This window comes from Neopelma chrysocephalum, unplaced genomic scaffold (assembly GCF_003984885.1).
Source record: "Neopelma chrysocephalum unplaced genomic scaffold, ASM398488v2 Primary Assembly neopelma1_94, whole genome shotgun sequence".
In the NCBI taxonomy this organism is placed as follows: Eukaryota; Metazoa; Chordata; class Aves; order Passeriformes; family Pipridae; genus Neopelma; species Neopelma chrysocephalum.
Genome location: NW_020897756.1, coordinates 4,846,112 through 4,873,741, shown reverse-complemented (window position 1 = coordinate 4,873,741; position 27,630 = coordinate 4,846,112). Strand labels below are relative to the sequence as shown.

Below are 27,630 nucleotides of genomic sequence, written 5' to 3'. Positions count from 1 at the left end.
TTCCCCTGCCACCACCACTCAGTACAGCCCAGCTCTCACCACACACAGGCACAGCCTTATCCCCACAGGTCCCCTCTCACACCTGGAAGAGGACTCGAGTGTTCTGGATGCAAACAAAGAGATGTGAGCAGTGAAGCAGCCCCTGTGCTCCCGTGTGGCACCTGCACGGCACTGCCCGGGCTTTGAGCTGGGTTCTGTGCTTCAAACAGGAGGTGTCACTGTTAGCCTGGAAATCACAGAGCCCTCAGCCAGATCGGCTGGGAGCCACTCCAACCTCTTCCCGTGGCTGCACGGCACGAGCCTCCAAGTTTCTTGCCTCGAGTGGCTCATGGGCAGCCCCTGAGAAGGGGTTTCCCCCCGAGGGCTGAGGACCAAGGGGCAGGACTGGAAGCTGTGTGAAATCAAAGCCAGGCTGGCTGCTCCAAGGCTGCCTGCTCCCCCTCCTGCAGCAAAACCCACAGCTGGCCAAAGAGATCAGCTTCATTTTCACCTTCCAGACACAGGGGGATGCTTTGGGATCACTACTGTGCTGCAGATTTACTTGGGATCCAGGCGAGATGTTTTACGATGCACATTGAGGTGCTGCTCTTCCCCATCCCCTTCCAGCAGCACCCACAGGTGCTCCTACCACCAAGGGCAATGCCACCAGGATGCCCACAATTTCTGGAGGTCCCCAAGCCTGGCACTGCTACCATGGAGTGCCCTCCCAGGTGATCCCCAGCGCCTGCCCTGGCACTGGGCAGAGCTACAGCCCTGCCTGGCTTTGAGGGTTTGGTTCCCTGGGCTCAAAGCCCAAGTCTGAGCAGCTTGGTCCGAGCTGGGGACAGTGGCAGCTGCCTGACTGGATGGGTGCAGCCCCTGTGGACCCTGTCACCCTGTGCCCAAGCCCTGGCAGGCTCTGCTTGCCCACAGCCCAGCCTGCCCGAGGCACTGACACCGAGCCAGTCAGTGCTGAGCCTAAACCACAGTTACCTTTCCTACACTTCCCACCCGGCAGGCAGAGCCTGGGAAAAAGCCACAATATTCTGGGGTTGCATCCAACACTTTCCAAAAACCCCTGTCCTCCTTCTTCCTTGTCCTCTCCTGCACAGACCTTCCCCACAGGATTTCTGTCTCCTCTTAAAGCTGTCTGGGGGCAGAGCATCATCACACCTATTGCCAGGGCAGCCCCGTTTCGGCTCCTCAGGTGATGGATGTTCTTCCTCGGGATACCCAGCAGGGGCTGCTCCTGCCCACGTCCCCATTTTGCCCGAGGGCAGCTGTACCCACACAGACAAGCAGCAGCGGGTCCGGGCTCAGCAGCACTTGCTCTGTATTCCCATGATTTGAAACTTCAGTCCAGGACAGAGACAGGGGAGGAGAGTCACCCACCCCACAGGCAGAGCCCACCTGGGAGCCACAGGGTGCAGGAACAGCAGTTCCACCACTGAGCTCTGCACAGCCCAGATCCATGTGCACACCTCCACCTTTTCCATCTGGGAGCTGGACACTCCATCCCTTTCATCCTTTAAAACCAGATCGTCCAGAGCACTTGGCAAGTCTGAGCCTCTGTGTGAGGATGAGACTCCACAATAAATCTCATCTGGCTCCAACCCCTGAGACTCCATTAACCTGCCACTGAGACTGGAAATAATCTTCCTGCTAAATCCAATCAAAAAAAGAGTTAGGCTTTGTCTGAGTTCTGGCTTGTTGCATCTTCCCTTTCATGCTTATGGATTAGAAGAGCCAGAGACTTTTGTTTTATTACTTTCAAAATAGTTCCTGGCAGACAGAGTGTTCCTAAAAACACTGGGAAAAAGAGCCAAAGGACAGGACTTTTAAAGGAATCTAAGTGACTTCAACTCTCAACCTCTGGCAAATGGTGCCCAACTTCTTCAGGTTGCTCCAACTTCCAAACCAGAAACCCGCCTTTGTTTAATGGTCTCTATTTTAATTTATTTTTGCAGTGCCATCTGGAAGAGATTCACAAAGGAAACCGTCCCATTCCTGGTGCAGATGGAGAGAAATTGAGGGGTTTTCCAGCAGTTTGGTCACTCTGGCTTCCCAGCTTGAGCCTCAAGGACAGAAATCCCGAGTACCTGCACAAATCCCAGCTGGAGGCTGCTCTGGCACGGTCAGTCCCCAGGGAATCTCTATCCTAGACGTGCTGAGACTGGCTGGGGCTGTGTGGGACCTTGAGAGAGCCTGCACACATGGGGGGTATCTGCAGCCAGGTGGCCTGGGTGGTCTTGCTGCCCCAAGGACACACCAGACCTGCTGTGAGCCCCTGGCTGTCCCTGCCCTGGGGATTCAGGGATGTCACACCACAGTGACCTCAGCATGTGGCTTTACACTTGGGCACTCCTGGAGCTTCCAGCTGTAGTTGCCTGTAACTTTTGTTTCAGAGCAAACCTGCCCTGGCACCTCTGTCACCCACCCCAGGCCATGCCACACGGACACCCTTGGCCCCTCTTAGCTGCCTCCCCTCCAGATGATGCATTCCCACTTTTCCATCCTTGCTTATCTGCCAGAGTCTATGCCAGTCTCCCACCCATTTTGCTGTGTACCCATGGCCCTCCTTTCCCCCCTTCCCAGTTCCTGGAGGAGCTGCCCTCACAACTGGCCTCTGGGCAGAGTATGAGCCCTTCTCCCTGCCCCTGGAGCCCACCATCCAGCTTGCACTGCTCTGGGAGCCACCCATCCAGGCTTGTATCCCATCTGGATGCTGCAGGAGACCATGTCAAAAGCCTTCCTGAAGTTAGGGCAGACACCAACCATGCCACGTCCTAGGCAAGTGTCAAGGCAACTTGCCACGTCAAGGCAACTAGGAATGATACTTGGACATGAATAAATGAATGTATAGAGGGGTTCTTTACCTGTATCCCAGAAAACTTCAAGAACAGAGAACTGGGATTATCCCTGTTTTCTGTAGGGGAAACTGAGGCCCAGTCAGGAGAGGTCTGAGGTGGAGGGGTGTGTGCCACACACTTTGCCACAGAAAGTGAGGAGCTTGGTCAAATTTGGCCACACCATTTCCAGGTGTGGCCCAGCTGCAGGCAGGAGGAATGTTCTCTCTTCCTCAAAATTAAATCCAGTGTTCCAGGCAAACACACCCCCGGCTCTGCTTTCACACCCCATCACTGAAGAGCTTTACTGCTGCTCCCCCAAATCAGGGGAAGCCCAAACCCTTCCCAGGGACTGAGTAGCCCAGCCAGGTGTTATCCACAACAGCCTGAAGCTCTGCCCAGCTGTTTGCAGCTGCACACTCCAGGCACATCAGGGGCTGAGCTCCTTCAGCCTGTGTAGGAGGGCTGTGGGTTAAGCTGCCTCTGTGTGTGGGATAGAACAGGCTGGCTGGAGGATTCAGGTAGGATGGGGGTATAAAGGTGTGTTTCCCCCAGATCTGGTGAGCTGTGTGTCCCCTCTCAGCGGGTGCAACATGAGCCAGCTCTGCAGCTGTCAGTGGACAGGTTTGCTTTAAAAATTAAAGAGCTGGGTGAAGTTGTTTCTCAGGTGGGCACAAAGGTACCAGATGCACCTTCACTTGCAGAGGGACATCTCCTAAGGCATGTCCCAGGTAAAACCTTGGCTGCCATGGAGGGGGGTGTGAAAGGGAACCTGCAGCTCTCCAGGGCCCTGCTGCCCATCCCCACCTCCTTCTGGCTCCTGTGACCTTCCCACACACTCCCTGCAGCTGGACCAGCAAGTGCTGTGCTTGTTCCCTGGGTGGTCTTGCTACCCCAGGGACACACCAGCCCTGCTGTGACCCCCTGGCTGTCCCTGGGGGTTCAGGGATGTCACATGGCAGTGACAGTGACAGTGACTGTGCTGTCTCTCCTGTGCTGTCTCCTCTCCTCCCCACCTGGGATGCTCAGTCCCAACAATCCCATAAAGCCTTCGGCCCCAGAGGCTGCAGATGAGAGCAGTGACCCTCACCCCTCATTGCAGGGAGGGCTGAGGGGTTGGGGAGCTCAGCACCCCCTCCCTGGGCACAGCCTTCCCTTGGAAGCCCCGGTGGCTCCGGGGCCATGTCAGGACACGGCAGGTCTGTGCAGGAGCTGTGCCTGGAGTCGATGACGATGGGCTGGGGCCACCAGATGGCAAAGCCAAGGTCAGGCAAGGTGAGGGCTGTGCTGCTGGGAAGGGCTTGGGAAGGAGCCAGTGGGAACCCGCCGCCTCTGCAGATGGGATGCTCTCCCAGGGCCATCTGCCCACACACTGCTGGCCCTGCACAGGCAGGGATTTGGCAGGGAGGGCTGGGAAGGCCAAGGCTGGGAAGCTGGGGCTTCCAGCACAGCACTGCTTGGAGCATTTGGGGTCTCCCAGCTAACAAGTGCCTGCCCAAGTCTCACTTTGCACCTTATAAACCCCTCAGTGCTCAAACACCCCGTGCAAAGGGCTCTTCTGCTGCTCGTGCAAGCCCAGCATTCCCTGGAGAAAACAGCCTCCCTTGTCTTCTCTGTCCCACTCACTTCTGGTTCCTCTCACACAATAGTCATTTTACACCACTTCTTGGCCCCCAACTGTAAAAACTGGAGAAGGACATTTTAGTCATCACTGCTAACATTTCACACTCCCCCCCACTGCATTCCAGGGCACTCTGTGCTGTGTCCAGATTAAATCCAGCACAGCCACCATCATGGAGGCTTAGTGTCCCCTCCACAGCTCTCCAGCTGTGGAACAGTGTCCTCTCCAGCCACTAGAGCTTTGATATGCCATGCAAAAAGCAGAGAGCCTGAGCCAGAGCATCTTGGTGATGTGTCTGGTTAAAACCACACACAGAGCAGAGACACCTCTTCCTGGGTATAGATGGACATTCTAACAACCATCACTGTCTTCAGCTGATGCATTTCCACAGCTCTCCCTTCACCTTTCAGCCCCCAACCCACAACTGCAACGAGATGGACTTGAGTTGGAAAAGAGAACAAGACAAAAGGCAACTAGGAATGGCACTTGAACATGAATAAATGAATGTACAAAGGGGTTCTTTCCCTGTAGGACCCCAGAGAACATTGAGGACAGAGTACTAGGATTATCCCTGTTTTCTGCAAGGGAAACTGAGGCTCAGACAGGAGAGGTCTGGGGTGGAGGGGTGTGTGCCACCAGCCTCACCAAGGGCCACAGACACATCACAGTGACACTTCCTGCTGCCAAATGCCCCCAAAGACATAAGGAGACTTAGGGATGAGATTGCCAGAAGTGAGCTGGTTGGTTGGTTCCTTCCTTCCTTCCCGGTTTGGTTTGGAAGGGACCTTAAAGCTCCTCTCATTCCATCCCCTGCCATGGGCAGGGACACCTTCCACTATCCCAGGTTGCTCCAAGCCCCGTCCAACCTGGCCTTGGACACTTCCAGGGATGGGGCAGCCACAGCTTCTCTGGGCAACCTGTTTTCTGACTAAAATGGTCCTTTGAGCTGAAAAAAGGCAGTTTTAAAGAGAAACATGGCCAGCTGCAAGACAGAGGGACTCCCCTGATGGCACTGCACAGCCCCACCGTGAGCACAGAGCTGCACATGAGCTCGGAATCACGGGCCCCAGCAGCTCCAGTGTCAATCATCTTCCCCCCAGAGAGCCCTGAGTAATTTGCTAGTGAGTCCCCAAACAGCAGAGCCAGGCTCTGAAGTGTTGGTTTAATAACCAACACAAACTCTGCAATCTTTTTAATAACTTCTGAGTCCCCAAGTCCTGCATGGAAACCCGGAGGGCTCAGGAGAGCAGGAGGACCCTCTTCACTGCTGAGCTTCAATAAACAGAAGAAACTGGGAGGAAACCAGTTCTTGGCTTTTCTGGGAAGAACAGCTTCGATTCTACCAGACATGATTGTTAAAGGACCAGGAAGTTATTAAAAAAGGGCACAGACAAAGATGTCACAATTACTAGACTGGTTCCGCAGCACCAGGGCTGTCTTTTGGGGAAATCTCTGCTATGCTGAGAGCTGGAGATGAGCTCAGCAGGAGCCAGACTAGCTGGGTCTGAAGCTGTGGGGTCCCTTTGCAAATATTGTTCCCCCTGTAAAGTGCAACCAAGCACATCCCAGTGAGGGAGGACCCTCTCACTGCAGAGGGAGTGGGTCCTTGAGTGCTGTTTTGGGCTGTCCCCCCTCCCAACAGATAAGGCTCTGGGAATTTTTCCAAACATTTCCCAGGGCTCCACCTTGCAGATCACAGAACCTTTAGGGTTGCAAAAGACCTCTAAGAACACCAAGTCCAACCACCAACCCAGCACCACCTCCATGCTCACCACTAAACCATGTCCCAGGGGCGATTCCAACACTCCCAGTGATGGGGACTCTCCACTGCCCTGGGCAGCCTGTCCCAGCGCTTGACAACCCTTTCCATGAGGAATTCTTTCCTAACATCCAATCTAAGCCTTTCCTGGCACTACTTGAGGCCATCAGGCTCCCAGCTGGCTAAGCCCAGCCCTGTCCTGGTTCAGGATTTGTTGGTGGCCATCACTCCCAGCCCCTGCAGAGCCCCCCCCCAGCAGGCAGCTCAGGGAGCCCAGTTTCAGCCCAGTTTCAGCCCAGTTTCCACCCTGTGTTGTCCTTGGAAGAATGAAATCCTGTTAACACCCGACCTGAAGGGAGGGAGACACCAGCACTGTCCCAGCTCTGGACAGCCCATAAGGACAGAGGTGGTGGTGCCTTTGCACCCCCTGGAAGAACATCCAGACATTCCTGCCTTTGCAAGCACCTGGAAACCCCTGGGACTGTTTCTAACTGCCCTCAGTGCCCCACTGAGCACTCAGCTCCCAGTTTATGGGGTGAGTGAGGGGGCAGCTGCTCCCCACCCTGTTCCCCTTCCCCTGCTCGGGTGGAGGCTGCACCATCCCCTGCACTCAGACCGTGTGTGAGCAGAATCAGCTCCCTCACAGACCTCCCTCAACTCTCCATCTTGCTGTGAGAGTCTCCCTTGTTTAATTTTTGACTAAAACAAGTCATTTTGAACCGGAGAAATCCTGCCAATCCTTTGAAAACCTGGCTCTGGTTTCAATTTCAGTGCAACTGAAATCCTTCATGAAGGAGCCATAAATAATCAATAGCTGTTGTAATAAGTATTTAATCAGCTGTTAAAGGTGCAATGGTCACAAAGTCTATCAGGTCAAGCACATAGTTTATAGCTGTGGCTCGTTACCATCTGTCCAACATATTATCCATGCCCGTAGAAGCTTAAAAATCTATTCATTAGAGCTTTAAATCCTTCCTAATAAGTGTGATAAAGGGATGACCTCAGCTGGACACTGAGATCCATCCAGGCAGCTCTTGGAGCAGCCCTGCTCCTCACCCTGTGTGTCTCCACAGATCTGGGGCTCCCTCCAAATGCTGCACAGCTCATTGCTCAGGTGTGGGGTCCTGCTAGAGCTGCTCCTCTATATCATCTTTGCAGGTCATGTTTTATCCCAAAGGATTATGGAATGGTTTGAGTTGGAAGGGACCTTTAAAGATTGACTTGTTCCACCCCCTGCCATGGGCAGGGACACCTTCCACTAGCCCAGGTTGCTCCAAGCCCCGTCCAACCTAGTCTTGGACACTTCCAGGGATGGGGAATCCACCATCTCCATCTGCTTGACAAGGCCAAAGTCTCTCTTTGTGCCACATCAGACCAACACTGTCCCACCAGCAGAGCAATGGGACAGTGAGGAGCACCCCAAGTGCCCTGAGCCTCAGTCCTGCCCTGCAGCTCAGAGCAGAATTCCTTTGAAAACCAGGATGTCTGTCATCCTCTGATGAGGATGCTCATGCAGGCAGCAACCTTGGGGGGTTAAATTTGTGTCTCCACTCCCACACTACCAAAATTGCACCTAAAACATGGGAGTCCTGACAGGATACGAGGTCAAAAAAGAAATCCCACTGTCAGCACTGAGCTAGAAGCAAGAATTAAGGCATCTTCTGAAGCCTACAGGGATCAATCCCTGGGTTTCATCACCCTGGGAGAAGGAGCTCCTCAGCAGTTCCTTTACTGCCTACTTGAACATGGTCTCCCCATTCACACTGAACTCTTCTGGACTCTGCTTTTCCATGAAAACATATTTTAAATTAAGGCACTTTTCTCCTAAAAGCCCACCCCAACTAAGACTGTCCTCTGATTGCAGAACATGCAACAAGTAGAGTTTTCTGGAGTCTCTGCTTCTAATCGCCCCGGAAATCTCTGGTGAACAGACCAACATTCTTTTTGACAGCAGCAAAATAAATTTTAAAGGTCAATCGAATCAGATAAGCCCAGTCTGGCAGCCCTTTCAGATGCAGAATTCCATGGATAACATTTAGGTTATGTTCGAGAACAGAAACAGAATTCTTTGGAGGAAAGAATATTTAAAAGAAAAAAAGAAAGGAAGAGAATGAAAAGGGAACAGCAATTAAACAGAATATCATCTGTATTCCCACTGGTGCAAAACCTGATGATTACCTACAGGGTGATGGACAATGCTACACGTATTAATCTAATTAAAAGCCTTTTTTACAGGCATCTGAAGCCAGCTCATTAGTGTGTTACTGAGATGCTCATTAATGGCTGGCCATGACTAATTTCTTGAGAATTATTCTTTAATTCTTTATCATTCCCAGCCTAACAGGAAAAGGCAATGTTTCCATGCCCCCCCTCCCACTGGCACACAGTGGAGACAGGTTCTCATCAGCTGCCCATTGACTTGATGTTCCTTAATGACCAACCCCCCCCTGCAGCCCAGTTGTTGTTTTAGCAGCAAATGATTTATTTATGAGGAAAAACAAGTGAAGTTGCCGGGAACTTTCTTAGCTGTTAATGAACTGCCATTGTTCTGCTGCTTTCAGCATCTCCTGGCAGGGAGGAAACGGAGGGGTGGGAGAGCAGCGCTCCCAGTCTGGCCACAGAGGAGCCTCGTGTCCCAGTCCCTGAGCCCAGTGCTCTCCTCCTCATCCCAAACCCCTCTGGCCATGTCCAAGAGCCCTCCTGTGAGAAGTACTCCTCTTTTAAATTTAGAAAGACGGCATAAACTCAGGGAACAAAGAAACAAAGAAGAATTTATCTGGCGCGCCGGGTCTTTCCCTCACCGAGACCCTTTGGCCTTACATCTTATACATTTTATAGTTTCACAAAATCCCACCCTTTTTCAGATAAGTTTAATATATTCATTTTTGCCTAAAAAGGTTTCTTTTCTCTGAAAAGGGGCTTTCCTTTTATTCTGATTGGCTGCAAGGTGTCCTCTGCCAAAGATGATGGATCTTCCTTTGTTCTTAGCCCAAAGAGAGAAAAGAACCCTTTGGCACAAAATGGCCCCAAAAGATTTTTAAGAACTCTTGCATTTCCCTTATCTGGCTGAAAAAGACCCTGATACTCAAGTCCAGGTTTTTTCTGAACTTGGATATCTTAAAACTTCACGATACACCTATAAAAAACGTATTTTTATTTCTCATACTCCCAGGCTCCAGTGTTGGGCCGTGTCCCACCTTACCCCGGGCACTACGCAGATTCCTGTGGGAAGGACACTTGGATCTCTTACCACGGGGCAACACTGAACTAGAGGGAAAAGTTGGGCTCCAGGAGGGACCCCATTTCATGCTGCCAACCCACCACCAGTTGATTTAATCCCCTGCCAGGGCCACCCAGCTCCCAAAGAGGAGCTGCTGCAGGTGGAGCTCTGCTGACCCAATTCTGACTGAGCTCTGCTGGTGTCCTGAAGGATCACAGAATCACTGGGGTTGGGCAGGACCTCTCAGATCATCGAGTCCAACCACCAGCCCCATCTCCTAAGCTGAAGTCCTGCACTGTGATGCCACGGATTCTGTAACACTCCAGTGCTGCTGTTCCCAGCCAAACTGGTCCTGCTTCTCCCCCAGCCCTGCCTCTTCCAAGCCATGAGGGCTCTGCTGGTTCTTCTGAGTGACGGAGCAGAAATCAGGATTTCAGTGTCACCATGTGCTTCCTGCCCCCAGGGATTTTAGCAAAGGCCCAACCACCAGGAGACTCAGCAAAATCTTGAGCTGAGGATCCTGGGGGAGCACATCAAAGGGGTCCCTGGGACCCAGACCACACTGCTCCTCCAAAATGCTTGTCCATGTTTTCCAAATCACCTGACTGTCCTCTCACTTGCTAAAGGACTCCACATCATGGGTGTCACCAAAGCCACACACTCACTTCCAGGGATTGGGCTGGTGGCAGTGGGAGCAGGACATGGGATGAGGAGCCTTAGGGAGCACAGGAAAGGGGAAGCTGCAGGTCCTTGGCACAGCAACCCTCAATTCTTCACCAGCTGAGGGGTTTGACATCCTCCTTTCCTCTCCCTGAGTTAATCATCAGCTGTTTGCCTCTCAAAATTATTTCAGACACATTCAATAGGAGAATGACATAAATGATTAAGACACAAATCTCTGCAGAGCTGTTTGGGATGTGGCTCCCACTTCACTTGAGGTGGGATTTTGCTGAATGCCACCTCTGAGGCTCCACCCTCTCCCCGAGGAAAGCACCTCAGATGGGGTGCAGCCTGCAGGGATGGGAGAGGGAGACCTGGAAAGCAGCTGAGCTGCTCCAGGTGCCAACTCCAGACCTATGCTGGCAGCCATTCCTTTTCCTCCTGGAAAAAAACAAACCCTGCTCCCCATCTACTGCCCTGTGCCTCTCCAGCTCTCTGTGGATGCAGGGAGCAAAGGAAAGCCTGGTTTTGTGGAGGGCACAGCTGCTCCTGGGTGCTGTGCCACCCTCCACACTGATGGTCTGGGGATTTCCCGCCGACGTCAGCGGGCGCTGGGCCAAGGCCAGGGATGAAGGGACGTCATCTGTGCTCTCATCCTCCATCAGCATCATCCTGTCAGTCGTGCATACCACCATGTGGGATGGCTCAGGACTGCCAGCACTCTTGGGACTCCTGTTTTCATCCCTTCACACCCTGCCAGGCCTTCTGTGGGACAGCATCACCTCTCCCTTCCCAGCGTTCAGCTCCCACAGCAGGGGCTAAAGACACAGGCCCCCTCTTTAACACAGCAAGATTAGTAGCCCATCATTGCTTGTTGATTATGGTCGTTCTTTTCTGTAAATGAAGTTTAAAAGTCATTAAAAGATTTGTCAGCCGTGACTTATGAGCCCTTCTTGCCAGAGGGGAGTGAAGCAGTGACAAATCCCCTCCAGGGCCCTCTCATCTGTTATGTGTGAGGAGTTGCCACATTCCAATTACCAGGGACCCACCGAATTCCTAAATAAAAAGCAACTGAAATACCCCCACAGCTGCTGGAACCATCAGAGCTGGGGGGGTCCCTGCCACAGCACCAGGCTGAGGGACCCAGGGACAGCAGACACTTTACTTTGCATGTGGCTTTATCCACGTTCATTAAACCTTGGAGGAGGAGGAGCATCTCCTGGCTTCCCAAGCAGGAGAGACAGCTAAAAGGGCTGCAGGAGCTGAGGGCTGGGGCCAGGGGACATGACCAGCATCCCCCCTCCTGTGGAGGAGGAGGATGAAGCCTGGAGAGCCCGTTTGCCAGGAGAGCAGCTGGTGCTGTCCATGGCACCAGAGCCAGGGCCACCTCTGTCACCCCAGCCAGCAGCATTGCCACGGCCTGAAGGCTCTGCTTGGGGATGGGGGATGCTCCCCATGGATTATCCTGATGGAGGTATCCACTTAAAATCAAATTTTCCTGCCAGGGCAGGGGCCAGTGCTGGCCCCAAGCACTGCCTGGCTCCGTGAGGACCCTGCAACTCCTCACCCACACAGGCTGCTGGATCTCACCCTTCCCATGGGATGCTGAACAGCTCCCCTGCAGCAGGCAGGCATTCCTGCTGCTCCCACTCACACCAGGCTCCCAAACCCCACAGGGAAGCCAGGCCACCAGCCCTGAGTCATGGCTGGGAGGTGGAAGCTCTCCAGACCTCTGCAGCCCCCAGCCCCAGTGTGGGGGTCACAGCAGAGCAGGTGCCTGTCAGCAGCTCCCAGTGCTCTCCCAGCACTGGGGAAGGGCACAGCCCACGTGTCAAACTGCCTGGGGGATGGCAGGGGACACTGGAGACCTTCTTGTTAACACAACAGCTTATAAAATCAATTAGATCCCATTAAATGGCAATTTGGCCCTCATCACACAGCCTCCTCTGTGAGAGGGGTAATGGCCCATGGACATTTACTGCCTGTTTGGCCTTAATTTGTTGGGCCTGGTGGAGGGAGCACTCACAGTGGCAAACCTTGCTTTCCCAGACAACAAGACATGTCATTTAAACCTTTGAGATGAGCTTCTCTCCAAACTTTCCCCTACCAGAGCCCACCGAGGTGCCCTGGAGGAGCCACAGCACAGCAGGGCCGTGGCACTGCAGTCCTGGGGCTGCCACCATGGACCAGAGGGCTGTGCCAGGAGCTCTGTGTGCTGCATCTGGCAGCGGCCAACACCCCACCACTGCCTGGAACACCAGCAGAGGTGACAAAGAACAGCCTTTGGGTCCCCTGGGTGTGCCTGACACCCTCATGCCCAAAGGCTGATTGTCCTTCATTCACCCTCGCTGCCCATGCACAGGAAGCAGTGAGGCATTTATCCTGTTTACCCTATTTTATCCTATTTAACCCCATCAAAACTGATCTTTTATCAGTAAAACTGGCTGCCTGGGACTGTGTCTCCCACCACTGATCCACAGACCTTTGAGGTCTCCCCCAGGACTTCCAGCTCTGTTTGCTTTCCTGGCTGCACAGGGCGTCTCTGACTGTCACCAGGAGCTGTGGGCAGGAACGGATCTGCCTGGAAACGGCTGCTCCACAGTTATTCATTTTAACACTAGCAGTCATTGGAAAAGCAAAAGAAGAAGAATGATTTCATTTTCATAACCTTGAGTTCCCCCTGCCCTGCTTGGATGAGTTTGCCTCTGTTCTTTCCATCCCCCAGGAAGGCAGACACCAGGAAGGCTCCTCCTGCTCCAGAGCTCCACGCACGCCAAAGGCTTGGGCTCAGCTCTCAGATGCCCAGGGCTTGTTCCAGTGTGATGGATGATGATCCCCACAGGGAATCTCCTATTGACCCTCATGGATAAACCCTGAGCAGCCAACCCACTCTGGCTCCCTCTGTGAGTGCTCATCTGCAAATGCTAAATGAGTCGCCTGTGAACTGTGTCCTCCTGCTGCCCCACCCCATAAATAACCAGGGGGCTCCTGGCACGGCTGTGCCCACAGCCCAGAGCCAGCACTGGCTCTCTGATGAGCTGGAGCTGATGAAGTTAAATGGGGAATTTGAGGTGGTTTATGAAACTTTGTGGTTCACTGTGCTGGGGTTTCAGCCGTTCCCTCATCTTGCCCCTTGCCAGGGTGGTGGATGTGCGTGGGAACACACAGTGATACACCCCCAGGCATGGCACCCACAAGCCCTTGTGCTCTGGTCAGAGTCTGGCTCTGGGAAAGGCAAGGAGGCTTTATAATGTTATGCATTTATATTTTATAAAGGAGTCCGAGACATGCCAACAGCTCCTCACACCACGTAGTTATTGCTTAGGGACTCACTACTGCACCACACCAACACTGGAGACAGAGAAAGCAAGGAAATTCCATTTTGAAGTGTTTTCCTAACCCTCCTTCACCCACAAGACTTCAATTTTGTTAGGTCACAGTGACAGCTCTTGGTTCTTTGCGGGTGGAGTCTGTAGTGGCAGCGGGGCAGCATTTGGCACTCCCATTTAATGACTGCACTGGGAACCCACTGGGGACCAGGTGATGCTGTGAAACCTGTCTGGATTTTGCAAGCCACAACTCCCACGATGCCTTTGCAGTGGAGAAGAGCAAAGGTCCCCCCGACCGCTTTAGAATCTTAAAATCACAGAATTATTTGGGTTGGAAAAGCCCTCTAAGATCATTGAGTCCAATCATTAACCCAACAATCCCAAGTCCACCACTAAACCACGTCCCTCAGACATGGCAGGAATAAAGAGAAAAGGGTGTTTATTTGAAAAATGCTCATTTTTTTAAAAACCAAACTAATGAACAGGGTGAGGGAGGGAAAGAGCAGCTGCTGAGTTCATGGGTTGGCCAGAACTCTCTCCATCAGCTGGTGGGAGGCAGGGGATCTCCAGGAGCTTGGAGAAACCTCTGGATTTCTGGAAGAGGCCAGGTGGGTTCAGGAGACTCTTCATCACCTGCTGAATGTGTTGGCCCTCAGGGGTCTGCCTTGACCTGCCCTGAGGGAACTGGTCCCCCACAGAGCCCCCCTGGCTGAGGATGTCCCACCCATGGGAACATCCTGCAGCTCCACGAGCCCAGTGCCCTGTGGGAGCGTTGGGATGGACCAGAAATGTGATGGGGAGAGAAAGATGTCTCGTGTTCTGCTACCTGCAGCTCATGGGGCACCACACCAGCTTTTAGCATATCAGGCCACCCAAAACATTTGTTTTCCAAAGGAAGAATTCCTAAAGTTGTGTTTATCTTTCTGGCTTTGCAGAGGTGTTTCCCACAGCACTCCTTGCCCAGAGGACCTCTGGCTCATGAGTGGGGAGGAGTAAATATCCCTGCAGTCACTTCCTAAAAGTTATTTAATGTCTTGTCTCTGTGCCTCACATGCATTTTGTCTCTGTGACTGGCTGCCAGCTTGGAAGCAAAGCTGAAACTGGGAGGGCTCTGCACGAAGGGTGATGATCCTTCATGTAAGGAGCTGGAAACCTCACCCTTTGGAGCACCTTACATGGGAACTCTGGAAGAAATCCTCCTTCTTTCACTTTGATCTGCAACCTCCCCGTGCCACAGTCCACAGGAGCTGCTTTTTGGGTTCAAGACAAAGTCACGAAGATTTCGTGGCTGTGAACCACCTGAAAACCCACCTGTAAATGCAAATGGTGACAGTGGTACCTGCTGTAGATAAAAATCTGTAAGACCACTAATGCCAGTCACCTCATGCACACCTTGAGTCAAGAGAGACCATTTCACAGTAAGATCCCAAGCTGGGTTTAGAGAGGTGGCAAAATTATCAATAATCTCAGACTCCTTTAAGATGTTTGACTTAGGGCACGTGTTTTCACTATGAAACCTGAACAGTAAAACATCAGCTTGGATGGAGACTTGGCTAAAGAGGGAATTGTCCCTCCAGCAGCACCCAGCCAGCCCCACCAGGGAGGCACCTGCTTCTGGGAAACAGAAGCTCTGGAAAAACCACCAGAGCTTCTGAGCAGAAGCTCCATGACTGAGCCATGGATGAGACAATTCCTGCCACCTTCACATTTCAGGTCTACCCATTTGAGCAACACAACACCTCTGGAAGTTGCTCTGTTCTCTCTACTGATCAGTTTAAGCCTCTGGGAAATGAAATGTGGCTGGAGGAGGAGGAGGAGATGGGCAAAACCCAGCATTAAATAGGTCCAGATGTAGAAATTGCAGCCAAGCTCAAATTTGGCCACCTTGATGCTCTGCACAGATTGTGCCTCCAGTTTGTCACGTGGAGTTTGTCACCTGCCAAGGGCAGCACAGCAGCACTGTCCCTGTCCCTGGTGCTGTGCAGGTGGATGGTCCATCCCAAATGTGCCGTGGTGAAGATGTGTAAAGCTCCCAGAAGATGGGAGAGGAAAGGGTTTAGAAAGCGATCCCTTTCTTCCTAACCAGCTTTCAGCTCATGGAATCATTATCCCACCCTCTGGGAACTGCCCTGCCGTGATCTCCCTCCCTCAGCTGGGTAAAGTGTCACCTCAGGGTCACCCAGAGCACGGAGCAGGAGGGCATTACACAGGAATTTGGTGAGATCCCCACACCTTTACAAAGCTCCCTGCTGCCTGAACCTCTCCTGACTAGAAAGATTAAAGGGATTAGAAGCTTATAAATGATGAGGCAGGAAAGTGAGGGGCTTTAGAAAATACCAAGGTCTTAATTTACAACGGGTGTTTAAAAACGAATGGAGTGAGGATTTTCTCCTACAGGAAAGTGGGAAAATTTTATCCTGAAGCAAGGTTATTTGACCAGTAAAATGCTTGGCCCATGCCATGTGGAAGTACTAATATATGTTTTAGATGGTGCAGAGACAAAGCATCTCTCCTCTGCTCCTTTGTAAATGAGGTGAAGAGAGTGAATGGGGGTATCAGGGTGGCAGAGAACATGGTTTTATGAACACAACAAATAAAGCACTGCTAGAGTAAAGCTGGGAAGAACATTTCCAGATGAGTAGTTCATTGACTAAAAATTGTATTTTGGAGTAGGCTGAACACTACTCTCAAAGCATGCAAAAAGTCCCACTGGAGCTCCTGCAGAAGGAATAAAGTGCAGATATCTTATTTTCACAGACATATGGGCAGTGTTTTAGTTCAGCACTGGCAACACCCTGCCAAGCTCTCTCCTTCCTTTCACCTTCATCCCTGTCCCTGGGTGGGTTGTGCTTTTCCCACATTAACTGGTAGCTTGGACCAGTTAAATATCCACCCCTGGTGAAACCAAAATTTAATTGAGCCTGTAAAAAGCAGGTGGTGGAAAGAACTCTTGGAGACTTTCCAAAGTGGGGTTTACAAGTCAGGAATATGTTCTTCCCTCTCCATTCTCCCCAGGCACAGAGAAGGGAAGAGAAGGACTGGTGGTGCTGCAGAGGCTGCAGGATCCTGGCCTTGGGGAGCAGCTCCCAGAGATGTCCCCCCTTGGTTCTGCAGGTTTCTCCTTGGCCCTGAATGCAGCTCCTGCAGAGGGAGCAGTGATTCCCAGTGCAGCTGCTTTTCTCTGCTGGCCATTTCAAGCCTGGATTTCTCCATCCTCAGTCCCTGCTGACTTGTGCAGCCCAAGGTTACAGATAATCCTGTAACCCCAGGAAGCCCAGCAGTGTGTGTGTGCCTCCAGTGAAAGCCTCATCCTCACAGAATATCCTGAGCTGGAGGAAACCCACCAGGATCATCCAGTCCAGCTCCTGGCCCTGCACAGACACCCCAACAATCCCACCCTGTCCCTCAGAGCGTTGTCCAAACCCTCCTGGAGCTCTGGCAGCCTTGGTGCTGTGCCCACTGCCCTGGGGAGCCTGGTCAGTGCCCAACCACCCTCTGGGGGAAGAACCTTTCCCTGAGATCCAACCTGACCCTGCCCTGACACAGCTCCAGCCCTTCCCTGGGGCCTGTCTCTGCTCTTCCTCAGGAGGAGCTGCAGCCCCCACTGAGCTCTGCCCTCAGTCTCCTCTTATCCAGGCTGAACACATCAAGTGCCCTCAACTTCTCCTCATACGGCCCCTCCAGACCCTTCACCATCTTCGTGGGTTTTGTAGAGACCATCTCCAAATGCCCCCCAACACTGCACACCCTGCAGCACCTCTGGACACCCCCTCAGGCCCAGCACTGAAAGGGATTCACAGCAAGACCCCTCCCTGCAACCCTGCTGAGACAGTCTGGAACAGCCCCCAGCCCTGGAGGCATCTGCTCTGCTTGTGCCTCGTATGTCACAGAACCACAGAATGGGTTGGGTTGGAAGGGGACTTAAAGCTCATCCAATCCCACCCCTGCCATGGGCAAGGACACCTTCCACTATCCCAGGTTGCTCCAAGCCCCGTCCAACCTGGCCTTGGACACTTCCAGGGATCCAGGGGCAGCCACAGCTTCTCTGGGCAACCTGTGCCATCCCTCACCCACAGTGCACAGGGTGGTCACTTCTGCCCAGGGTCCCAAGGGTGCTCCATTCAGCCCTGACACCTTCTGGAGGTGCAGAAGGGATGCTTTGAGTTGCTGTGTCCATCATCCCCCATGAGCACCACACCAGAGCACACCCAGCCTCCCTCACACTGGACAGGACAAACCAAGATGGTCAGAGGGAGATTCACACCCCCAGGGCTGAGGGGATTTTCCTACAGGTGACTCCTGTCCCCCTCAGGTCACCAAGGCAGAGCAGCCACGTGCTGCTGACATGCACAGACAGGAGGATGCACTCCTGGGAGATGCCAAGTGCTGGGAAAGCAGGTTTGGGTGGATGAAGGGCTCTTCCCCTAATGCAGGTACTTCCCTGAGCCATGGAACAGGTCGGTGCAACTGAACCTGGGCCAAGCTGGTGTCCCTGTGCCACAGGGCAGAGCCCTGCAGTGATGGCACTGGGACCACCTACCACCCCTGGAGCTCCTCTGAATTACTGCAAGGGTTGGATCAGGAGGAGGAGGGGTGTGTAATGGCCAGGCAAAAAGCCATTTCAAATGATCTTTGATGTGTCAGTCTGTAACCAACTTCTCTCTCACAGAGCAGAGCAGGACTGGGGTCACACTTCCCTTCTGCTCGTAAAATCCACCCACAGTCCAGGTGCTTTGTGCAGAGTAGGAAGCAAACATAAATCTAAGGGGAAAGAGCAAGTGAGAAGGGTTTGGGTCTCTATAATAAAAATGGTTGACAACCCGAGATGCACAAAAGTGTTTTTTTAACTGATTCAGGAGTTTTGTTCCAATACAGACACAGTCAGATTTCCACCAGACAACATCGACATCCTCGACCTGGTCGATCCAATCCCTCCCTCCCCACACTGCTGACACAGCACTGAGTCTCCTGGGGTGATGGGCAGGTGTGTGATGTGCAATCCCACCAAGGAACACACCCCTGATGGTCCCTGACAGCTCCAACACCAGGAGCAGCAGCAGCAGCTAAACCTCCCTCAGCACTCCAGAGCCCACAGTGGTGCTCCTGGCTCCCAGCTGGGACCAGCACAACCAGCCCACTGCAAACAGGTAACTCAGATTTTGGGTTAAAGTCTCAACAGAGGTGCAGAGAGGTGTAAATCCTGACAGACATGTTTATGGAGCTCAGCCTCCCCTGCAATGCCAGAAACCAGAACGAAAACAGGTCCATGCCAGAGGGTCTGAACTGGAGTATTAAATGTGTTAACCTACTTACACTTCAAAACCCCCATGCACAGTTAAATTAAGGCAGATTAGGGCTGTTAATGGAATCCAGTGGTTTCAGATGTTTCAATTAAATTCCAAAATCCCCCATGTAAAGCTGAGAAGGTGGCAGCAAGGATGCTCCACGGGGGTTTCCAGTTCCCAAAGCCTGACCAGGATCAGAAGGTCTCTGGAGCCAAGACTGTCCCTTGGATCACTTGCACTGTGCCCTGCAGAGAGGGGCTGTGCCTCCTAATCTGATCTGTGATTAACTCCTCCAGAAAAATCAATAGTCACTGTAATCATTCCCTATCAGTGCTCCTGGTCTGGCTCTCCCTCATTACCCTCATTTTGGAGGTGGCAAGACTTTGCTGCTTTCTGTGAGTTGCTCCTGATTTATTCCTGAGGTTGTCACCAATTTCTCAGCCATAATGTGTCCAGCAGGACCAGGGCAGTGACCAACCCCTGTGCTGGGCACTGATGAGGGACCCCTCAAATCCTGGGATCAGTTTTGGGCCCCTCGTGACAAGAAAGACATGGAGGAGCTGGAGCATGTCCAGGGAAGGGAATGGAGCTGGGGAAGGGGCTGGAGCAGCAGGAGCAGCTGAGGGAGCTGGGGGGGCTCAGCCTGGAGAAAAGGAGGCTCAGGGGGGACAACTGCCTGGGGGAGTCAGGTGGGGGTCGGGCTCTGCTCCCACGGAACAAGGGACAGGACCAGAGGACAGAGCCTCAAGCTGTGCCAGGGGAGGTTTAGGTTGGATTCAGGGGAAAATTTCTTGCCTGAATGGGTAGTCAGGCACTGGCACAGCTGTCCAGGGCAGTGGTGGAGTCCCCATCTCTGGAGGTGTTCAAAAGGCGTGTGGGGAAATGGTTTTGGGGTGGCATTGGCAGTGCTGGGGGAACAGTTGGACGTGACGGTTTTAGAAGTCTTTTCCAAACTAAACAATTCCATGATTCTGTTGCTTTTCAAACACTCTCCAGCTGCCTCAGGAGCTGCTGGTGGCTCTGGGGAGCACGAGGGTTGAAGGTAGTGACCCTCCACCCCGGGTGCCAGAGGGGCAGCCCCTCCACCACACCACGAGTGACACCAACACGGGTGTCCCCATTCCAAGTGCTGGGTGGCACCCAGCACCCCTGGCTGAGCACACAGAGTCCCCTGGGCCCTCGGGGGCAAGCACTGAGGGGAGCTCTTGTGCCTCTCTGGTTCTAAACGTGCTCAGGGTGCGTGCACAGACTCCACTTGGGGTCAGCAGTGCTCAGCCTTGCCCAGCCTGGGAAAGCTGGTGATTCAGAGAGGAGGCTTTGGTTGCTCCCACAACCACGACAGAGTGACTTGACAGAGCACTTCTAAAACTTTCCAGGCTCTGGGTGAGATTTACAGAGAGGAACAGGGGAGTATTTATTGTGGAGCAGTGACAGTGAGCCCAGAGCAGGCAGGACATGGGGAGGAAGCAGCACGATCCATCAGCAGGGAAGGGCAAGACAACTTATCTGTTTGCTGCAATTCCACTTACAGCCAAGAAAAATGAGCCATCATAACAGGAATTATGTGTGGCAGGGAAGGACAAACTGCTCTAATCAAATCAACAGCAGTTCAGATAACTCCTGGAAGAACCCTGTCAGGGGCACCCAGCTCCACCTGGAGGGTGACACTGGGCTGGGAGGATGCTCCTGGCAGGACAAGGAGGCACAGACACTGCACACCCTCCCCTCCTCCAGGATGGATAAATAAGTCCTCAGGAAGCAGGCAATGCACCTCTGGAATACTGATTCCCTGGTGCTAATATTGTCTGGCTCCCTGCTACAAAGCCAAGGCAATTTGATTTAAGCCAAAACATAAATAAGAACTTCCCAACTGTGAGGTGAGGCAGAAGAGGATGGTGGGCAGGGATATGGAAGCAAGGAAAGCTAAAGCTAATAATGCAAGTTGCTGAGACTGACTGGCTCCCAGGAATGCCTGACATGGCCCCTGAAGGCAGAGCTTTCATCTGGGTCTCCAGGGCTCTGTTATTTACCTGAGGTGTGAACCTCGGGGTCAACAGCATCACCTTGAAGCTCCTCTCAAGTTTGCTGACTCCTGAGCACCAAAGAACTTCTTTCTGCTGTTGTGGTGGCACAGATCAAACCCCAGACCCAGAAAGGTGTTTGCCCTCCAAGTTCTGGGGCCCCCAAGATAAGAAGGATGTGGATCTGCTGGAGCAAGTCCAGAGGAGGCCACGAAGATGCTTTGAGAGCTGGAACACCTCTGCTCTGGGGACAGGCTGGGAAAGTTTGGGTTGTTCAGCCTGGAGAAGAGAAGGCTCCAGGGAGACCTTAGAGCCCCAAGGGAAAAAAAATACCCTCACTCCAGAAGAAACAGGGCCATGAGAGCTTTAAAGTCCTGAGCAAGCACCTCCTGTCACACCTTTGGCTGCAGGTCCTGCCCAAGGGGAGAACAAGCCTTGCTTTCCCCACAGAGGGTTTGCCAGAGCACCCCCTTCCCCAGGCAGGCAGCACTGGCTCTCCTCACAGCTCTCCCTGCTCCTGTGATGTATGACATCTGGGAACTCTCATATATCCACTGGGCAGGCTCATTTATACACTGTTTGAAAAATAGATGGTGTATGAAGTGCAATTTGGTGTTGTAGCAGAGCTCTGTCCCCCTTGGGGTGTCAGGGCATTTGATTAAAGCCCTTTTATGGGAAATCAATATTTTCCTCATTTTAACTTTCATTCTCAGACCTAAAAACTACTGAGATGGACTTGTAAGATGCTGCACTACATTCATGCACACACAGGTCTATTCATTAGGGGAGGAATCCCACAGCATTTCTTTTTCTTTCATAAGCACTGACAGAGGTAAAAAAGCATGAGGGGATCTCTCTCTAATGGGGCAGACACTGCCTGCAGCAGGGATGCTCTGTTTACTGCTGGATTAAAGAATCCCACTTAAAAAAAACTGGCTCAGATCCTCCCAAGATCCCGGCCAGAATCTTGGACAAAACTATTCCAAGGCCAAAACAGCCTAAAGCTTTGGATTAAATGCAAAGGCAGCAGCTGCTCTGCTCAGGTGAGTCCCACCTGGAGCACTGTGTCCAGCTCTGGGGTCCTCAGCACAAGCAGGGCTGGGACCTGTTGGAGCAGGTCCAGAGGAGGCCTTGGAGATGCTCCAAGGGCTGGAGCCCCTCTGCTCTGGAGCCAGGCTGGGAGAGCTGGGGGGGTTCACCTGGAGAAGAGAAGGATCCAGGGAGACCTGAGAGCCCCTTCCAGGGCCTAAAGGGGCTCAGGAGAGCTGGAAAGGGACTGGGGACAAGGGATGGAGGGACAGGACAAGGGGCAATGGCTTCCCACTGCCAGAGGGAAGGGATAGATGGGATGGGATATTGGGGAGAATTTCTTGGCTGTGAGGGTGGGGAGGCCCTGGCACAGGTTGCCCAGAGAAGCTGTGGCTGCCCCTGGATCCCTGGAAGTGTCCAAGGCCAGGTTGGACAGGGCTTGGAGCAACCTGGGCTAGTGGAAGGTGTCCCTGCTTGTGGCAGGGGTGGCACTGGATGGTGTTTAAGGTCCCTTCTAACCCAAATGATCCTGTGATTATCTGATCTGATTTCATGCTCAGTGGAATGAAGTGAATAAAGCCCTGACCTGGGATTCAGGAGACACAGAATTGGCCCCCCAGTGCCCTGGGCACCCCAGGGAGTCCCTCAGCAGCTCTGAGCTTTGGTTTGCCCACCTGTACAATGGGCTGGAGACACTGTTCTCCAGTGGGGTGGCCCCTGCAGACAGACATCCCTTAGCTGCTAGAACAGCAGTGGGTTTGGGGCTTGGTTTTGGCACAGAGAAGGTTCCTCAGCCAGTGCTGGGCCCTCCCAAGGGCAGCACAACCTGCCTGTACCACCCTGGGCTGCTGCCCATCCCCACCCTGCAGCACCTACAGAGACCAAACAGGCAGCAATAACAACAACAAAACAATATTTACCAATCCCTTCCCCCGGTTCAGTTCTCCTGGAGGTTGCTTTGGCTCCTACGACCCGATCCATCAACGCTCAAACCACGGGAGCAGCCCGGGTGCTCCATGTGGGAATGCACACACAGCACCAGCACAGAGGGGAGATCCAGGTCCCACCCTCCACTGCACCACATCTCACAGCCACAGGGACTCCCCACAGGGCTTGGGTTGCTCCATGTGCTGGGATGTGTTTGACAGGACACCAAATCCAGCAGGGAAAAGCAAAGGTGGCAGTGACAGTTGTTTTCCAGGACAAACTGGGGCCAGAAGAGACACTGTGACCAGAGAGCTGGACCATGTTTGAGTGTAATTACAGAGTCATGGAATTACTTAGGCTGGAAAAGGCTTCTTAGATCATTGATTCCAACCATTCCCCAAGGCCACCACTAACCACGTCCCCAAGTGCCACATCCACACGTAAATTAGGATAAAATTATGATAAAACCAATTTCCTTTCCGCTTAACGCTGAGGAATAAGATGGACTTGTCCAGCACTGCTGCCTTTTGTAATTTTAAATTTAAAGTACCACAATCCAGCTGATTGTTGGTTATTGATTATGGTGCTTTTGGGAGCCACAATAAGGGATGTGAGGGCAAGGTGGCAAACGAGGCATAAGGAGAGGACAGATCCTGCCTCAGAGGGCTGAGTGTCCCCAGTCCAGCCCAGAGCTCCTCACTCTGTACCACCTCCACTGTGGACTCACTTGGTCCTGCTAAGACCAGAGGAAACTTTACTACCCTCTGTTCAAAGCAGTTCAGCCACCCAACCCACCAGCAGAGACAGCAATGGGCCAACAGGACAAACTTCTCCCCAAGCTGAAAGGAACAAAGTGACTGAGCTGGCAGAATGGACAGACAGAAGCCCAGCATCAGCTGGGGAGGGAAATCGTCCTGGTTGTTATTTTTTTTTCTTTCTTTCTTTCAGAATAAAAAAAAAAGTCATTAGCATTTAAATGAATCCATAAACATTTAATTAAAGGACTGAATATTTACTGCTTCCTTTCTGTGGGGTTCGGAAGCGGGAAGGGAAAGTTTGCAAACACTTCACAACTCTCCCATTGTTTATTCCTGGAAAAATGTCAGATGCCCAAAATATATCTGAGAGTTCTGTGCCCAAGCACACATGGATAATGATGCTGCTTTGCAGTGGGATGGGCACGAGAAATGTCTCCATTTAGAGGAAATATAAGTGGGTTGGGGTTTTATGCGGGATGAGTGGGATCAGACACAGGGATTATTGAAGGGGACCCAGCTGGTTATCTGGGGACAATCTCCCTCTTGGTGAAAGCTGCCAGGGCTCAGATGGGTATCAGCTGCTGGAGGCAGCCAACACCAGCCTGGATGTGATCTGATGCTCATCTGGGCTGTCTCATCTGCCACGGCACTTTGCTGAATCAGTCACACTCTCATAAAGCCCAAAAGAGAATTAATTTGTCTGAGTAAAGACATCCAGACAAGAAACACAACACAAAACCAGGCACTGCTGTTCCAAGGGAGAGCAAACAACACCCCCAAAAAGACACCCCTCGGGTCAAGCCTTCCCTTTGTGTCCATATCCAGGGGGAATCACCTCCCTAACACTGGGATGGCTCTGCAGTTCAGAGCCCACATGGCCAAGGGTGGCTTGTCCTCCAGGAGCAGGGCCATCCATCCCCCTGCCACCCCCCTGCCAGGCACAACAACCCCCTGGTGCCTCCTGACCCTGCCCATGACCCTGTGGATCTGCAGGGCCCTCCCTGCTCCCCCTGCCCCGATCATTTTCGGATTTGCCACTGAGGGATTTTCATCATTTCGAGAAGCTCAGACCCCGGCAGGGAACCCAGCACAGGCAGGATTTACAGGCAGGGACAGGGGAAGGAAACTTTATGAGATTTATGCATTTTTTTCTTTAGAAAGTGTCATTTTCTATCTCCTGACCTGGCTCCCAGCCTCGCTTTTGCTCGAGCACCCCCAGGCACCCGGGGGGAGGATCAGTGGCAAGCAGGCAGTGCCTGGGTTTGACTTCAGAGGTATTGGGAGTGAATATGTGTCTCCTGAGTGGAATGTGCCCATCAGGGTGCCCACAGCACTTGGGAGCAGGCCCCTCATGCCGAGGGCACCCCTCGTGCCAGGGCAGCTCCTGCAGTGGCAGTGGGAGGTCAGGGGCAGTCACGGGTGGGAAACCCAACACATGGCTCAAAGAGAACACCCATCTGACCCCATCCCCTCCTGCAGGTACCCTCTGGGGCTGTGGGGGATGCTTCCCCACCCCAAAAACTGCGGTGACACAGGGTAGGGATTCTGGGGGGGGTTTGGGGCTGTTTCTCACTGGGTGTGTAACATGCTGGAGGAGGAGTCATGGCACAGCTGGGGCAGGGGGAGGTGAGACCTTCTGCTGTGCCCAGGAAAGAGCAAGTGTAACCCTACATTTGCAGTGTCACCCCACACTTGCACTGTGACCCCACACCTCCACTGTGACCCCATATCTGCACTAACTGTGACCCCACAGCTGCACTGGAGGGTCCCCAGGCACTGGGAGATGTGTCTCTCCAGGGTCTCTGTGGGTTTCCAGGAATCACCTCCCATCTCATATCTGCTGTATGGTGGTTCCTAGGACCACCCTCCAACATTCCCACATTCCTTTTCCCTGCTCTCCTGGGTCAGGGTTCCCTGAGGGTTGGTCAAAGCAGGCGCTCAGTTTATCTGACTGCTCTGCATCCTCTGCTTCCAGAGCCCCTCTCCTTTCAGGAACAGGCCCACATTATCCTCAGTATTCCTTCTGTTATTGATGTGTTTGAAAAAGCCCTTTTGTTGTCCTTGACTTCTTTAGCCAAGGACATCATCCTTGGCCTCGTGACAAGGATGAAATCCTGGACAGAAGGATGAGATTGGGACAGACTGACAAACCTGAGAGCTGCCCATGCTCCTGCACTTGAGATGTAAACTCCTCTAAGTTTCCTAAAAACGAGTGGCTGGGAAGAGATCACCACTAAAAAGGTCTTAGTGACCCTCTCGGTTAAGACTCCAACATGAGCACAACCCTTTTTAGCCATCAGAGGAGCTACAAGAAGAAGTGGGAGGTTCTGAACAATCCAGCTGCTGAAAACCTTTCAGCCCAAGTCCATTATCCAGCAGAAAACCCACATCTCACTCAGACATCTCCTCCTGCCCAGACTCTCTGGTGCCTGGCGGGGTGTGAGGTCTGAACCTCCTCCTGCCATTACAGCACTCCCACCTCATGCTCAGAGCCACCAATATCAAGGAAGAGCTCAGCCTGTGCTGGAAACTTGGCACAATTCAGCTGAAAAGCCCAGGAACTGAGAGCAAAAGCTGCTCCAGCTGCACGTGGAGCTCCAGGGCCTGCCCTGTGCTTCCAGAAGTCAATTAACTCCAGTGCAGCAGGATTACCCCCTAAGGAAACACCAGCAGGACTTCATTTGGTTTTATTCACCCTCTGGAAAACACTGCCAGGTGACAACACTCAGTTAAGGAATTACTACAGAAGGAGCAGGATTTACAAACTACCAAAGGATTTATTAACCTTTGGGTTTTCAGGATGAGTGAAAACCGTGGGGCCGTGTTTTAGGCACCTTCTCCAAAGCTCCTTGTGATCTCAGGGTGAGCACACAGTGTGATTTGGGGTGAAATGTGGCATCCTGGGACATACAGGGTGTGACTAGAGGCAATTCCAGTTCTCCAAAGTCCAATCCTGCCCAATTCAGCCTGTATAGAACCACTGGCCAAGTCTGACATCACCTGCTCAAGAAGAGAACCCACCATCAGAAGGCACCTAAAAACAAGGTCTTTTAAGTCTGCCAAGTCTGAGTAGGAAATGTAAATTTTTCCCCCAAAATTGTATCCCGTTGAAGAACTTCCTGAGTAAAAACCATTTTCTCTCTCTGAAGAGGGTGGGGAGGCCCTGGCACAGGTTGCCCAGAGAAGCTGTGACTGCCCCTGGATCCTTGGAAGTGTCCCAGGCCAGGTTGGACGGGGCTTGGAGCAACCTGGGCTAGTGGAAGGTGTCCCTGCCCATGCCAGGGGGTGGGAATGACCTGAGCTTTGAGGTCCCTTCCAGCCCAAACCATTCTATGATTCAAGCTGGCCACATAAGAAAATGCTTTCTTGAGCAGAGGTGCTTCCAACACAAGGCCTGGACTGGGGGATTTGCTCTGAATGTCCTGAAATTTAATGTCTGTGCACTCAAAGCTTGATTTAAAACTGCCAATCAAATTTGCTTTCAAAAAATCATCTTCTAAATATTTCTCTAATCTGAGGTTTACGGCCATATCTTATTTTTCTCATGTTCTATTTGGATAAAAGAAGATTTTAAAGCCACAAAATTCCACAAAAGATGGAATTCCACAAATTCGCCAAAACCTGTGATTTAAAGATGTCAAAATGAGTGCTCCTAATTCTGGAAACTTCTGGAGTTCCTGAGAGGATAAAAAGAGTTAATAAACATCTTCCACTCTCAGTCAGTGCCGTGTTTTTCGGGGCAGACACAATCCCAACAACATTACACCAGGTTTGTTAGGAAGATCATCACATTTCTTTTGATTAGGTGTCAGGAATAAACTGTAGATGAATGATGGGAGTTTTTTAATGAGTTCAAAGTCCATGAAATCATTTTCCTCCCTGGATCAGTTAGAATTTCAAAGCAAAATTCCTGTGGGACCAATTTATTGGGAGTGCAAAGAGGCTTTTGTTCTGCATTTCCCAGACACTCCACAGGCTGCCTGACCCTGTGTTTGCTCAGCTCTCATTTCCCTTACTCAGATAAGATGCTGAATGGCCCAGCTGAAAGCTCTGGGGAGCAGCTTTCTCCTGCTGCCTGATAATACAGATTTTGGAGCTATTGCTTACAAAGGAAAAAGATAAATGTCCTGCACTTCCCACCGACTCCTCAAACTACACCCAGGGATTTCTGCAGGCACGTTATGTAGAAAGAGTTG

The 27,630-nt window shown here is 52.3% G+C and overlaps 1 protein-coding gene across 1 annotated transcript in view; it reads right to left on the bottom strand.

Annotated features, from left to right (window-relative positions):
• Positions 1-27,630, bottom strand: part of RALY (RALY heterogeneous nuclear ribonucleoprotein) — a 120,466-nt gene that overhangs the window by 19,922 nt on the left and 72,914 nt on the right. The window lies entirely within an intron of this gene.